This window comes from Gambusia affinis, linkage group LG15 (assembly GCF_019740435.1).
Source record: "Gambusia affinis linkage group LG15, SWU_Gaff_1.0, whole genome shotgun sequence".
Lineage (NCBI taxonomy): Eukaryota > Metazoa > Chordata > Actinopteri > Cyprinodontiformes > Poeciliidae > Gambusia > Gambusia affinis.
Genome location: NC_057882.1, coordinates 25,693,330 through 25,709,675, shown reverse-complemented (window position 1 = coordinate 25,709,675; position 16,346 = coordinate 25,693,330). Strand labels below are relative to the sequence as shown.

The 16,346-nt window shown below is 41.9% G+C and overlaps 1 protein-coding gene across 1 annotated transcript in view; it reads left to right on the top strand.

The window, feature by feature from the left end:
• Positions 1 to 7,401: 7,401 nt before the first annotated feature.
• fstl4 (follistatin-like 4) overlaps positions 7,402 to 16,346 on the top strand; it is a 173,122-nt gene continuing 164,177 nt past the window's right edge. The window contains exon 1 of the mRNA XM_044140379.1: positions 7,402 to 8,272. The gene's annotated coding sequence lies outside the window, so the exon portion shown is untranslated. The remainder of the gene's footprint in view (positions 8,273 to 16,346) is intronic.

Genomic DNA, 16,346 nt, shown 5'->3' with positions numbered 1-16,346 from the left:
ATCCGACTCCGAGCGTTGGCAGCGCCGACGCTCGTTTATAATCCGTCTTGGACGCCGGCGCTCGCTTCAATGGTTTGAGCCTCTCGGGATTATAAACCCATTAGAACGATGACATTGTGACTCCAGAGGAATTAGATTAAATCTCCTAAAAGTTTTGATCTGCTAAATTTCTAAGTGCATCAAAATGGGGCAAAAACAATAAACATATAGTTTCAACATATTATGTATCAGGCAGAATTAAGGCGAAAAACATCACAAACAACTTTATAACTATTTTATTTCCACTTTTACTTGAGTAACTCTATTCTGAAGTATTTCTACTCTGGAGTAAAATTTCTGGATTTTCTACCCCTGAATGAAAAACAAACAAGTTTTAACTGAATATTCAGACAAACACCTACAGTTCTGGTTAAAGTTCCATGAGTTTTATTTTGAAAGAAACTGATTTGGAAACTGGGCTGCACAGTGGTGCAGTTGGTAGAGCTGTTGCCTTGCAGCAAGAAGGTCCTGGGTTCGATTCCCGGCCCGGGGTCTTTCTGCATGGAGTTTGCATGTTCTCCCTGTGCATGGTGGGTTCTCTCCGGGTTCTCCGGCTTCCTCCCACAGTCCATAAACATGACTGTCAGGTTAATTGGTTTCTCTAAATTCTCCCTAGGTGTGAGTGTGTGTGTGAATGGTTGTGTGTCTCTGTGTTGCCCTGCGACAGACTGGTGACCTGTCCAGGGTTACCCCGTGACCCCGCCTCTCACCCAGAACGTTAGCTGGAGAGGAACCAGCAACCCTCCCGACCCCATTAGGGTGAACAGAAAATGAATGGATGATTTGGAAATTATTTTTTGCCCCATTTTAAAAATTTCCACTTATTATCACATTTTGGTCTAATATTTATAAATCAAATGATTGATAATTTGATCAGTTACTCAGTACTTTGGTAGACTTTTTACCAAATACTTTTTTCACTCCTGCTGAAGTTTTGATTGCGTTTAGCAACCAGTTTTAAAGAGGGGGTAACTGTTGACTCTGTTCCTGGTTGATTTTTACTATTTAATATGAAACTCATTATGAAGGCTGTAACAGAGTGGGGCTGGGAATTTCTTTTATTTTTAAAATAAATGTGATGTTAAAATTGTAACTGGTCAAAGACAGTCCAGTTTTTGTGAAAGTTACCCAGAAATAGTTAATTGGTGAGGGAACTGGTTCTGGTTCTGGTTCTGATCCAAACAAACAACCCAGACTGTCTCAATCTGTGCAGTTCTGTTGATTTGATGCTGTTTCATCTACTTAATCTACACGTTTGCCTCGTTTGCACCTCAACACGTCGTGCGGGACGTTCGCGGTTTCTGCTGCGCTCCACAGACGATAATGAGAAATGTAATGATCTGAGAGTGCATCAGCTGCAACGTGTGAAGCTCAGGGGTTAGGAAAAACACCATGTCAGGAACCTCACATGTTTCTGGAAGCACAAGACCCGGGATGTTTCTCCCTCTCTCATACTAACAGCTCTCTTCTGAGGCTCACTCCTGCAGGTGTCAGAGGCAGGCAGAGCCGCGCAGCCATCAGTGAGAAATATGGGCTGTAAGCCGGAGCTGTAGCACCATTACCGCCAGCGTCTTACTGCCGCTTTCATCTGTTAGCTCTATCTCAATGGTCATCTGGGGAACCCGGCGGCCGCGCTGCCATCAAATTGGAGCAGGGAGCGGAGGAAGGAGGAAACAAAGGCCATTATACAAGATGTGTTGGTGTGTGGTTCAGGTATTGGACCTGGAGACAGAAATGTTCTTCACAGTCAGTGTGTTTCTTCACATGTATTGTTTTGTGTGTATTAGAACAAACGGGTGAAAAGGGAGCGTAGAAATCAAAGTCCTGCTTTGTCCATAAGAGGTCATCTGCAGATGGTGAGCCGGTCGGTGTAAAGGATTTTAGACCAGAATTAAAGAAACTCAGTGTTTCGAGCGTTTTGCAGTTTATGGAAGTTTGTTCCAGATATGTGGTGCATAGAAGCTGAAGATCTTTAATTCATTCAGTAATTTATAAACTACCAGCAGTTTAAAGTCTCTCAGTGAAGGACTGAAGAGATGGGTGGTGTAGAACCGGGTGGTGTAGAACCGGGTGGTGTCTCCATCCTCCTGGTTCTAGTCAGAACTCCAGCAGCAGCGTTCTGGACCGTTGGGTTGTCAATCAGACCTGTGAAGACGCTGCTGCAGGAATCAAATGCCTGGATGCGTTTCTCTGCTCTGAGACTTTAGTCTCTGGTTCTGGAAATGTTCTGCAGCTGCTAGAAGTCCCACTGTGGAACCGAAGGGTCAGAGCTCCCAGATGCAGATTTTAGGGTAGTTTGTAAAGTTTTAAATTTCTTTGTAACTTTTAACAGCAGGTTTTAATCCCTGCAGGAACAGATCAGCTGCTGGTGGTCAAGGTGTAAAACAACAAAACTCCTTTGTCAGTTTTCTTCCAAACTCTTTATCTTTAATGAAATTTGAGAGCAAATAAAATTTTGATGGACTATTTTTACCACCTAGAAGCTGATATTTAGAGAGTCCTAAATACTGTGAGAGATCTAGACGTGTATGTTTAGCGTGAGACGATTGCACCAATATGAGCTGTGATGCGCCGGAGGAGACTGCACATAAAGAAGAGTAATGGTTTTATCTCCCAGTGTTACTGTCTGCAAAGCTGCACCTGAGTGTGTGTGTGTGTGTGTGCGTGTGTGCGTGTGCGTGTGTGTGTGTGTGTGTGTGTGTGTGTGTGTGTGTGTGTGTGTGTGTGAGACCTTTTAGTGCTGACACATGCCTCAGCGCCTTTAAGGTCGGAGGAAGAAGATATTATGTTTCAGATGTACGACTGCGAGCGCAAATAGTCCCAAGCAGCTGATGATGATGATGATGATGATGATGATGATGATGATGATGATGATGATGATGATGATGATGATGATGATGATGATGATGGTTACTCCTCATGAAGCTCCGTCGGTCTCAGACCAGGTTCAGCTTCAGGATGTTCAGTCTGTGGTTCGTTCAGAGCAAAAAGCTTCTCAGCTTCTTTACTAAATTCTGTAAATTCTGTATTTATGTACAATTCCTCGCAAAAGTTCTTTTTCTTTTCTCATGTCAGAGCAGCAACACAAAACTGTCCTTAATTGTCCATTTGAATTGCAATTTTACAGGTTTCCTATAATATTTTTTACAAATAAGACCTGAAGAGTGAGATGTGAATTCATCTCTAACCAGGAAGCTTTTAAAAAACATCCAGAGCAACAAACTGAAGGGATCTGCAGTTTGATGAAGAAATAGAGACGATTCTCTGCAAAAACACAAAATCTTACCACATTTTCTGGTCTAGTTTCTAGAACAAATATCTTAGTGCGCCTAAGATTTAGACAAAACTAAATTCTAAGTAACTTTTCAGTAAGACATAGGACCGGGCCGTCTGTGTGAAAGAACTTGCCAGTGGAACTAAAAATGGGTTGCTAGGTAACGGGCTGGGCGTGGCTGGGTTGCTAGGTAACGGACTGGGCTTGGCTGGGTTGCTAGGTAACGGACTGGGCTTGGCTGGGTTGCTAGGTAACGGACTGGGCTTGGCTGGGTTGCTAGGTAACGGCACCAGTGGAGCTCTACGTTAGGCTTAATTCAAGTGTAAAATATTTTCACTAGAAATTAAATGTAAACTATTTGGTAAGTTTTGTGTTTTTCCAGTTTTTGTAAAGTAGTGGAGATGATTGGTGTAATTTGTTAGATAATCTTAATTAACATCATAATGGGGTTTCATAAAGTGTCTGTCGGTCCTGGAAAGCTCAGGTTGACTTAAAGCCCAGGTTGACTTAAAGCTCAGGTTGACTTAAAGCCCAGGTTGACTTAAAGCCCAGGTTGACTTAAAGCCCAGGTTGACTTAAAGCCCAGGTTGACTTAAAGCCCAGGTTGACTTAAAGCCCAGGTTGACTTAAAGCTCAGGTTGACTTAAAGCCCAGGTTGACTTAAAGCCCAGGTTGACTTAAAGCCCAGGTTTCTGGGTCTGTTTTGGTTTTCTGGAGCAAATAAAGGAGCCGTGTGTGAAGCAGCACTTCATCAGTCCCTAAGAAGCTGCAGGGAAAACTGGGCGCAGCGCGGCGGTTCTGCAGGTTTCAGGAGGTCGTAGCTATCACACACATTCAGCTAAATAAACATTTTGTTGCTTTAGTAAAAGAATCGTGGTTTTAGATGGTTTCTGTCAAGTAAAATAAACAGATAAATAATCAATAATGGATTAAACAGACTTTACTAGCAACTAAAGCATATTTTAAAAAGGTTATTTTTTCTGTAAGTGAAGCTGATTGGATTTTATTTCATGTTCAACAAACAAAGTTAGAGTGAAATATTAAATGCAATGTAAGCTTTATTTTTCTTAAATGTTGATCTTGTTGTTTGTCTCTGAATCAGAATTACACCCGTTTGGCAGAAAACGCCACATTACTGTTAATTCCTCAGCAGATTTTTGATAAATTATTAAAACATTCTGGTTCCCAGTGAGTTTCTGTCCATGAGGCTGAAATAACTCAACATGAGTAAAAATATGGATGTTATTATTTATTTTTCTTTCATTTTACCTCAAACTGTCCTGATCTAATATATTAAAATACAATGACATGTAATCATGACAGAAAAGTGATTTTTACGAGAATAAAATATGCAAATGACTTTGTGTGAAAATGTTGAAATATTCCTCAGACAGTTTGGAGGAACTTTCCGTCCGGGAGCCTCAGTGCTTGGAGGACACAGACATCACATCCTGTGATCTACGGCCTCCTGCATGAAGAACCGATACAAGCAACTGGAAAGTCTTTGTTAGTGATGGATTTATAAATGCCAGCCATGTTCAGTCCGACAGCAACAGAAGGAACAAAATCATCTCTGATAACATTTTGTTGTTTCTGTGCCTTAGGAAAAGAAATGGTGTGCCCTATTTTTTGTGCTTGAGTTGATAAATATTACAACCAGCATAAATGTTTCAGTGCCAGATGCATCCTGGAGTCTCCAGAATACACTGCCTGACTTGCTTTCTGCCAGCCGAGGACAGACCACCAGCTCTGTTCGGTGGAAAGTCTTCCCAACGTCAAGTCAGCAGATCTTAAGAGATCGGTAGAAAGGCCTTTCTTTGTAACCTGTTTTGAACTTTGAGAAGGAACCGTGAAGGAGCTTCCTCCACCTTAGTGGACTAAAGTCTTCTTTCAAACTGACAGATAATTCATGTTGCGTTCCAGTCGTACTGGGAACCGGGAAATGTGGACTTCCCATCTGGGAAAATCAACTGGAAAGATTTTGAATTTCCAGATTTCCCAATACTGCTAAAGCCGACTTTACCTTCCAATATGGCCGCTCCTGAAAATCAACAGATGTGATGGAAACGTGACACAGAAGAGTTGATGTGAAGTCAGTGCTGCATGCAGCGCCTGCAGCTTCAACCCGAGGCAATTAAAGGTGGAGTTTGGATTTCTGAGGAACACAAAGTTATTCAACGTTAAGAAAAGACTTCAGCAGGATTTGGTTGGACCCTGCCCACTCTAGGGAAGAATATTTTTACAGTGTAATTTTTTACAGCGTTTTAGAGAATATGAGGGAAATAATTAGTTTAGTTTTGGGATTTGACCCAAACATTTTACTCAAGTAAGAATAGAAATACTTAATAATGAAATTACTCGAGTAAAAATAAAAAGTACAAAATACTCCTAAAAGTACATTTAAGAAACTGAAGTTACTCCAGTAAATGTAACCAGTTACCAGTAAATGTCTCTGGTCTTCGACGTCCCACGTTGGACTGAAACACGTCAGTGTTCAGTGGATCAGTCTGTAACTATATTTGGGTTTTCCTGTTTTCCTCCAACCGTTAATATTTTCTGCAGCTTCACCCAGAAACAGTCGGTGGAAAACATTTCTATGGGCTCTCCCAGGACGCCTTTATGATTTTATTAACACGCTTCCTGAACAGTTGGATTCTGGGACAGTTTCAGAACGTATGAAGGTCAACTTGAGTTTATTTGTAGAACAAGTTTGTCCAGTTTCTGCCGTCCAGCTTCATGTATTTTATTTCAGACTGTAGTTGGCAGGTGATAAAGAAACACATCAGATCTTTCCAGCTCATTTCCTGCCAGTAAACAACATTCAGTCTCTGCTCACTGCTGAAGAGTTGAGTCTGGCTTTACACTTCCAACTTTTTCTCATATATATATTTTGTCTTGATCCCCAGGACTAGGGGAACCTTTATCATTTTGTTAAAAGATTTTGAATTTCCAGACTAAACTTGTGCTGTTACATCTGCAGTCTGATTGGTTTTCATGAAGCTTTCTTTGTACGACATGTTGCCTTAATCGAAGCGCCTTAATGAAAGTCACGTTTCTGTTATTGTTTCAACGTTTCCGATGGGGAACCTTGTTCTGCAGGATTTGACAGGATGCTGCCCAACAGGAGTGTCTGATGCTGCAGAGCTGCTGCACCTTCCTTTGACCTCAGTCACATGAATGTTTTGTTCCTGACCTGCTGATGAGGAACTCAGCTGTTGGAGATTACACCAGGACAGTAGATCTGCAGACTGAGACTGGAGCAGTCACTGGTGAAAGCCTTTAATCTGTAGTGTTCAGTGTGAAACAGTTTCTTAATCTTGTCCCAGAAGTTGAGTTTTCTGACCACATCCAACCTTTTATAAATGAGACGATGCTGCAGCCTGAAGTGATCCAAACCACCAGGTCTTTTTATGACAGTCTGAAAACTTTTATAAATGCAGCCTGCAGCTCTTGGATGTCTGGTTCTGAATCTGATACATGTTGGACCCGTGTCATTGATTCTAATCTGCATCCTGATACCAACAAATGGGAAGAAATCAACCAGTGTGGATTATGATGAGGATTAAAGTGCTGCTCTGGACAGACACAACGCTCCACCGTTAGCTTCCGTTAGCTTCCCTGTTAGCATCTGATCAGGTGACGTTCCTGCACTCTCTACATGAGGCATACAGTTAGATTTCATTAACAGAATGAGATTCAGCTCACACATGTTTGGAAATGTGAACAGTCACGCAAAGAAAATCTGATTTCACAAAGAACAGTTACTGAGCCTTAAAGCCTGCAGTTTGAACGCAGCTTAAAGGAATCAGCTGTAAAATCTACCAGGACTTTACAACATCAGTGTGCTCACAGGGTGGTCCGCGGGCCACTGGTGGCCCTGTAGATGATTTTGTTTGGCCCCTGACCACAAGCCAAGAATGGAAAAACTTTGGTCAACAAAAGAGAAAATAATTCTTGACCCCAAAGGTTTGAAAATTGTCTTTATGCTTTAATAAGGTAAACATCCATCAACATTTTTATGTTTTCAATCTTTAATGAATAATACAGATTTCACACAAAGATTCTTTATGCAGGTGACACAAACAAAATAAAAAAGAAATGTCAACAAACAAATGTTTGCATGTTTAGTTTAATGATTTTTGTACCTTAAATTAACCAGGTTTGGTTCTTAGGGGGAAAAACTTTGAACAAATCCCCACAAACATGATCCACCATTAAAAACAATCAATCTTCCTCCATCATCATCATCATCATCATCATCATCATCATCATCATCATAGATCCCAAACTTAATGCCTGGATGGATTTTGCAGCATCTCTTTAAGGGTGAGATCTGAAAACTACTTGGTGAGGAATTCACTGGGATTAATAACTTTGACCATTATTAACTGAATTTGATTTATTCACATTGAATTATAAACTGATTATGTGTTGTCCTAATTGGATTTTCTGTTCTTTGAGTTGACATGTTTTTGTGAATTGGTGTGTAAATGAACTGAACTGCTTTCTGAATCGAATCACAGAAATAAAAGAACTACTCTGCTGAACGACACGAACATTATGAGTTAATGTGACTCCAACTGATCGAAACCTTCCGCTGTCAGATCCTCACCGATGTCAAAGCGCGCGCGTGCGCGCGTCCAGGTGTCGCCTTCCGTCGCGGGACGCAGCTGCGCGCGGAGCGGCTGACGTCAGGAGCGGAGCGGCACGAGAGGAGTTGAAATAGGGCAGAGCAGAAAGCGGAGCTGGAGAGGAAACCAGCCGCGCAGAGCCGCAGGATGGACAGCCGCTGAGGGTTGGGGACGCGCCGCCCGCCGCTGAAACAGCCGCGTCTGAGAGCCGCCAGCGCGAAATTATTCCGAGCCACACGAACCCAGTGGGACTACAGGCAGAACAGTCCGGACTCACCGCTGCGTGGAATCTGTCCGTTTCTTTCTGCGCGTTTCCTCGGTATCTCAGGTAAGCTGGCTCAGCGTTCAGCAGCTACAAGTTTGTTGGATTTGATGTGATTTTGAGTGAGCGGAGGCTGTTGTTCCTTTTCTTTCTTACAATTTGCAATAGTTTTATTTGAAAATAAATCCGTCAGAAATTCCAGCGGGTTGAAATGGAGCCTAACAGCGCAGAGCGATGGCAGTGACCGGGTCTAAGTACTGCTGCAAAACAGCTGCTGTAAATCATTTAGCAGATTGAAAACAACGTGAAGAGCTCCGGGGTTTGAGTGGTGAGGCGCAGATGTCTGGCTGGACGCTCCGGCATGGATTCCCGATCCCTCTCAGCTCATCAGGCTGGATGTTGACCAGACTTCACCTTCAACTGGAGACATGCACAAAAAACTCAGGAGTGGAAAAGGAAGATTTACAACATCGACTTAAACCAGCTGCTTTTGCCAAGAAGCCCCAGTGAGAGTGAGGAGAGGCCGGCTCGGCGGAACCGGCCCGTTGGAACCGGCTCGGCGGAACCGGCCCGGCGCAACCGGCCCGTCTCCCCCGGATCCTCCGCTTCGCATCAGGCTGCCTGAATATGAATCCTTGCACAGAAAAGGCATTTAATGAAAACCCTTCAGCTTATAAACAACACGTGCAGCTGCGTGCGCGTGCATGGATAGCAAAAAGCACGTGCAGGCGTCAGGATCAATATGTGACCCTGGATTCCGGTTTGGTGCAGTTCTGACTCCAGGTTCACTCTCACCTGGAGACGTTGCCTGGCGTCAGCCTGTTTGCTGGAGGACCTGCTGACTCAGTGGAGAGGCCACGAAGAAGAAACGCAGCAGCTTCAAAGCTGCAGGAGAAGTGGAGATGAAGCCACTTCTAATCAGCAGTGATTAAACAAGCCGAGCCTCCGGGTCGCCTGACAAATGATGATGTCAACCAGAACAGAGTCAGCCGGGCGAAGTGCTGCCGTCCGGAGAGTCATTACCGAGTCCGGCACACACACACACACACACACGCACACGCACGCGCGCGCGCGCACACACACACACACACACACACACGCACACACAAATCCTTACCGTAACACTTCCAGTCATTAGAGCTGAATTAGGCTTCTAGAGCTGCACTGATGACCAATTAAAGCAGAAGCGGCTTAAACGCGTTTTGCGCCTGACAGTAACTTCTGTTTCACTTCATCCGCGTTAGCATGACGCCTTTCTGCTGCAGCGTGAGAGAGAAAGGCTTTCTACAGGTTTTCATGCTCTGCTCCTCTTAGTCTGGCAGGCTGTTTATCCAGGTCTCCAGCCTGCATTTAAATTCATCATCATAAGCATGTAATTGACCTTTTGAGCGACGCTGACAGAATAACTGCTGCAGTGAGTTTCCTCTCCGATAATCTGCTGCGCGGCGTCGCTGTTGTTTTGCCATCGTTAATGGGCGATTTGATTTCAGATCGCGGTGATTGGGTGACGCAAGCAATGCTGAAAAAACTCAGGAATTAGCCTCACATGTAGCATGAGATTAATAATAATATAAATCTGACCGGTGGTTTTTGTTTCTCCATCAGATTTCATTTTATGAAATGTCATCAGAACAAACCACTGTTACAGGAACCAAAATGGTTTCATTAATCAACCAAGTTTATTTGTGCAGCATCTTTCAGCAACAAGGCAGTTCAAAATGCTTCACAAAATAGAATCACAAAAATCCTAAAACTAAACAGTTAATTAACATTTTGTTGAGTCTCATCATCAAAACATCAAACATGTTGATCGACGTCCATCAGGACAAAAGCAGCTCCAACCAGATTTAAAGGAGCTCAGCGTTTCGGCTGTGTTTCAGTTTTCTGGACGTTTGTTCCAGATTTGTGATGCATAGAAGCTGAATGCTGCTTGGTTCTGGTTCTGTGAAAAGAAGTTCCACAAAATGGAACAATAGCTTCACCTTGGTTTGCCGTTGAATGAAAACTACTCGTATTTATTTTTGCCCTTTGTGGTTTTTTCAGACGACCTCGGCTGGTTTTGGACGGATTGTTGTGACGTTTCAGAGATCCGGTCGGTTTGTTTCTGACCTCATAAGTTAAACACATCCAGCACATCTGTGCGACTTTTTATTTAATATTTTCTTTGACGTACTAATGGCTCCAGACTCGCCTCACAGTGACGGTTTTGGTTTTTATTCTTATTTCTCTCATTTCTCTAAAATGCTAACTTGCTCCATGAGATGCTCGCAGCGTTTCTCATGAAGTAACAGTTGCTCTTCAACAGAAGTGGCAGCTGAAGCCGCCATCGTCTCATCAGAAAGGTGATTTATTTTTCCCTGCCCAACATGGCCGTCCCCTCAGGTGAAGCGGTTCGTACACCTGGTGACTCGCTGCACTCAGAAACAAAAGCAAAGATTAATGTGGTGTTGCTGCCGCCCGACCAGATGCAGGCCGCTGATCCGCTTTCATTTGAAGTGATGAAATGTTTCCTTCTGGATTTAAAACTCGACCCTGGAGATGGAAATCACTCAGTGAGAGCGACGCTAACGCTGCACCTTCTCCTCAGGTCGCGGACATCGCCGCTCACTTGAAATTCTGATCAGTGATGTTGAACTTCTGGAAATGACCTTTACTGCTGCATCCCTGAAGAGCTCAGAGCAGCTCAGCCCAAACAGAACCGCCGCCTGGAAAGAGTCAGCAGAGGGAGAAACGTGGAGCGGGGTTAGCGAAAGGTCAGCTGTTCAGCATCGACTTCAGTCAGCCATCTGTCAGCCTCTTTTCTGCCCTCATGGAGGAAACTGAGGCTCTTTCTGCAGCACAGGAGCGATCAGCGTTTCAGCAGCTCTGCTTTCTAACCGTGGCGCTCAGCAGGTCGTCAGAGTCCTGATCAGGAGATGAAGGGAGCACGACTTTAACATCTTCATTAAAGTAAAAGTGGAGTCCAAATATATTTGGTAAAAAGTGTCAAATTAATCATTTAATATTTTAAAATAACCGAAATATAAACCTAAGTGGAAATTTCTGCAATTTGTGGACAGAAATGACAAAAAGGAACAAAATCAAGTGAAATCAGTTTCTTTCAATAAAGAACTAAAGAAACTTTTACAGAAACTGCGGGTTTGTGAATTTTTTGTTAAAAATGTTTAATTTTCATTCAGTGGGAAAAAACCCAGAAATTTTACTCAAGTAAAAGTAAAAAGTACTACGTAGTAAAAATACTCCTAAAAGTAAATTTTAAAAAAAAAGTAAATAGTAGAGACTCAATTCTTAATTCACTAAGCTCAGATAATAAAGATCTTCATGGTTTGTGTCTGTGTTGACCCCTAGAGGTCAGACACTGACCTTTTGACCCCAGAGGTCATACCCTGACCTTTTGACCCACAGAGGTTGAACCCTGACCCATTTGAACCTGGAGTTTTATAAAGGAAGGAAACAGGATGAGACGATTTCTTTGAAATATTCATTTTGGGTTTTTCCTCTGACATGGAGTTTTACTTTTTTTGACACGTCTTCACTTCTGTCCTTGACCTTGGATCAGTTCTGCTGACCTTGGATCAGTGCTGCTGACCTTGGATCAGTTCTGCTGACCTTGGATCAGTTCTGCTGACCTTGGATCAGTTCTGCTGACCTTGGATCAGTTCTGTTGACCTTGGATCAGTTCTGTTGACCTTGGATCAGTTCTGTTGACCTTGGATCAGTGCTGTTGACCTTGTAGACATTAATAATCAAAAACACAGCTGGATAATTAAGTATGCGTTAACACAACAGGAATTCACAAAATGTCAGGATTTTAGACAGAAAGAAGAAAATCTGCTTTTTTATTTTCAAATCTCACAAGATGAGGAAGATTTATCTGAGCTGCATTTGTGTTTCTTCAGATTGAGCCTGATGGGTTTGATGGACGCCGCTGCAGATGGTCGCTGATGCAAACAGTGACAATAATCATATTCAGAATATTTACTGGATTAAAACTGATTATAATCTGATTAAGATTCTTCCATGATCGGGTTTTATGTGTAATGCCTCTGGGAAACTGAGTAAATCTTGAATTTTGCTTGTTTCCTTTTAAATAGTTGATTTGTGAACTGGTGGTCCTCATCGCCCCCTAGTGGTCTGGAAGGAACTGCATGTAAACTGACGTCGTGAAAAATCCAAAACAATAATGGATAAGTGGATAAGAGCTCCAGCTTGTTCTGCAGGAGAAATTCAATTAAAAACATTTACAGAAAGAAAACATTAAGATGAATACAAAGAACTGTTCTGATGACTTGAATAATAATAATAATGATAAAATAATTAGAAATATTTTGGACAAAATGCCAAAATCGAACCATCACTTGTTCGTTTCCTCGGTGACGTTTAAATGAATTTGATTGGCTTTGTAGAAAAGTTCGACCAGTGATGTAAGAAGTTCATCATTCTTTGACGCTTTAAAGACTCTGAACAGCTTTGATGTTATTTTTGGCTGAAGCGTTTTTATTCCTGTAGAAGAGGCCGACTGCATCCGACTGGCTCCCAGAGCTTAAATCTGGCTGGGAATAAAGACATTAACTGAGTTTCTGAAGGAGAACTTTATTATTTTATGTTGTGTGTGTGTCTGAGCATCAAGGCGTTTTGATGTTTCACAGAGAAATCCTCTTCATGGCCGTCGATCCTTCCATCTACAGATTAAATTTACCTTTAATGAAAACCAGTGTAGCTGCTGCTGCGCTGATCCAGGTTATCCAGTTTTTCTTTCTTTCTTTGTGCTTTTGGTCAGTTTGACTTCAGCTTGAAGGTTTTGGTCAGTTTGTTCATTTTCTGCTCTGGACAAAAGTGACTGAGTTGATTCTGCACATCCTGACCCGCTGCAGTTCTGGTTCTGGACGACTTTCTGAATGGCCATAAGGTTTGTTCAAGAGGAAAGAAAATGAAACTGAAGAAAGACGTGGAACTGAAAATAAACGCTGGAAAGTGGTTTCAAATCTTCAAAAATTTTTTCAGTTTCAAAATAATTTTTTAGTTTCAGATCTTTTAAAAAAAAAATCTGTTTGGTTTTCTTTTGAACAAACCTCATGGCACCAATGTAGCTCCGTAGAATAGCCTACGATTCACAGTGAGTCCAGATGAGTGCTGCCGTCTGATAAAAAGCAATAAACCTTTTCATGTTACTTTGGGTTTTGCTGTTTAAATGAGGAAAAATTGGAATGAATTCAAAATGGTGCGTCCATGTTTGCAGTCCAGTTGCATCTTTAGAAACCGCAGAACGAGAAAAGGTTCATGTTGGGTGAATGTGGACGGCTGGTCGGCTCTGCATGACGCAGTGGTGTTGGCCAAGCAGCAGAAAACGCCCTGCTATCCGTTTCCCCCTCAGCTCTGTCACAAAACCTGCAGGATGTAACGAGTCGCTCCTGGCGGCCATGATGGGCTTCAACTCCAACGGCTCCAGTCCGGTTCTGGAAACCTGTCAGGGACAAACCTCAGAACAGAACGGGATGTTACTGAGAAGAAGCAGACGTTGTTCTTCCTGTTCTCCCGTTTCTGAGGACGGCGGGTTTGACTGAACCCAGCAGTCTGGAGCTCTCGTGTTACAGGAGGAGAAACAAACGTTTGTGAAGCCGATGCTTCAGAGAAACGACTGAAAGTTTCCCGTCTAAAAGGCCTGATGTGCTGCTGCTTCTCTTCAAAATGAATACATTAACTGATCTAATCTCAGCCTCCATATGCTGCGGTCACGCGCTCTAATTGCTGTAATGACTTTCCCTCCTCTGTTTTCTTCCTAAATGTTGACTTTTATTGGAAAAATTTATTTCAATTTAAGCCTCTTCTGTTCTTAAATGGCCGGTTGAACCAGCAGGTGTAAAACTTTATTAATAACATTAATAAACAGCTGTGTGTGTGTTTGATGAGACTGATTTAAATACTCAACATGTTTTCCCTCCAGAATTGTTTTCATGATTTACTTTTCATTGTATGGAGATGAATCTGAAATATTTCCTCTCTTTATGGCAGTAAATGTGATTTTTCTTGTTTCTTGCCGCATCGATCACAGACTGAGGCAGCAGTGGAGTAGAAAGAAGAAATAGTTAGCATCTGCTAACCCAAGGTTTTTGACCATTCTTTGTAGAAAATTAGCAATACGAATTGATTTTGCGTGAATTCACAAAGAATTGGAGAAATTTATTGATGTAATTCGGCAAACAGAAAATAACTGCTTTGATATCATTGATAAAATATTTAAGCAGGTAAAGTTTTATTTCTTTGTCCTTCTGGAGTCTAGAGGGCCACATGAAAACTTCTGGCGGGCCGGATTTGGCACTCGGGCCTTCAGTTTGACACACCATCCTTTTTCCTGTGATGTCAGTTTCCTGTTTTTAAATGAAAACGGTTGAACTAACTGTGTTATTTCTTGTTTTTTACAGTACTGTGTAAGACAGCAGCTTTATTAAATCTTGGTGATGAATCTTATTTAGTTTTCGCCGTTAATAAAACCACAGTGATAAAATAAAATGGTCCTTCCTGCTAACTGGAACCATCTGCAATCCAGTATCTGCTGGCGTATCCGTGTTTCATCATCACTCCGACTCTCCAATAGAAGAGATTATTTTTAATCCATGACTCAGAGTATGAAGTACAGGATCAACTGCAGCTTCAACCAAATCTGTAGAGACTGGAAATACCTAAAAGTAGATATTTAAATGAGCTCTAATACAAAAAGAACTTTTACATACAAGTCTTATTTTAAATTTTTTATGTTATTTTTTTGTTTTTAAATAAAACATGATACTGCTGTGGCAAACTAGACCAAAGTTGGAAAAACAGACAGTAATTTCTGATGTTGTTATTAATCAACAAACCAAAATTAAATTATTCCTCTCATCATTTTACCAGCAGTAGGATCTGCGACTTAATACTTTAAGCACTAATGTTTTTCCCTTCTGATGGTCCGGTTGACCCGGTTCTACTGGAACCTAGCGCTAGGCTAGCACGTTAGCTTTGGTGGTATTTACCCAGAATGCCCTGCGCTGTAGACGACTTCCTGCTTTTGGTGCGGTCTCCGGTCCACTTGGTGTTCACATTCAAACCAAACCCAGACCGAGGCTTGCAGCGAACCAGAGTTAGTTCATTGGTTCACATGAGAGTCCGATTGCGTATTCACACCTCCAGAACCGGAACGCAGATTCTAGGCAAACGGACTGGAGTTGGATTAAAGCCAAATAAACAGAACTGGTGTGAATTCATCTTGAATTCTCACTGTAGCATCTGAATCTTTGGCTCATTGGACCTGGAACTGTGCATTAGCTTGTTGCTCATTAGCTTGTTGTTCATTAGCTTGTTGCTCATTAGCTTGTTGTTCATTAGCTTGTTGTTCGTTAGCTTGTTGTTCGTTAGCTTGTTGATCACTGGCTTGTTGTTCACTAGCTTGTTGTTCGTTAGCTTGTTGCTCATTAGCTTGTTGTTCATTAGCTTGTTGTTCGTTAGCTTGTTGTTCGTTAGCTTGTTGATCACTGGCTTGTTGTTCACTAGCTTGTTGTTCGTTAGCTTGTTGTTCGTTAGCTTGTTGTTCATTTGCTTGTTGTTTGTTAGCTTGTTGTTCATTTGCTTGTTGTTTGTTAGCTTGTTGTTCGTTAGCTTGTTGTTCGTTAGCTTGTTGTTTGTTAGCTTGTTGTTCGTTAGCTTGTTGTTTGTTAGCTTGTTGTTCGTTAGCTTGTGTGAATTGTAGCTTTGGTTTCCAGTTGCAGCCGTTGTGGTTTTCTGCTGCTGTAGCTCATCAGCTTCACGGTTCACATGGTTGTGCCGAGTCGTCGTTCTGAACACGTCACTGAGATGATTAGTTGTCTGAACTTTTGTTTTCTTTCTGTCATTTGAAGCTGGTCTGCTGATTCTCCTCTTTCTCCATCGCTACGTTTCCTTTAGAAATGTGCAGAAAACTTTGTTGATATTCTATTAATGTAAAAAAATAAAGTTTTGATGTGAAAAAGTGTTTTCTTTGCAGTTTTGTGAAATAAACAAATTTCAATGCACCTGAAAAACCTGTGCAAAATCTTTATTGAAAAAGAAAATTGGAGTGTTTCCACTAAGTAAATTTATTTTCATGCCAGCATTTCATCGCCCTCAGTGCTTTCTTATGTTTCTGTTT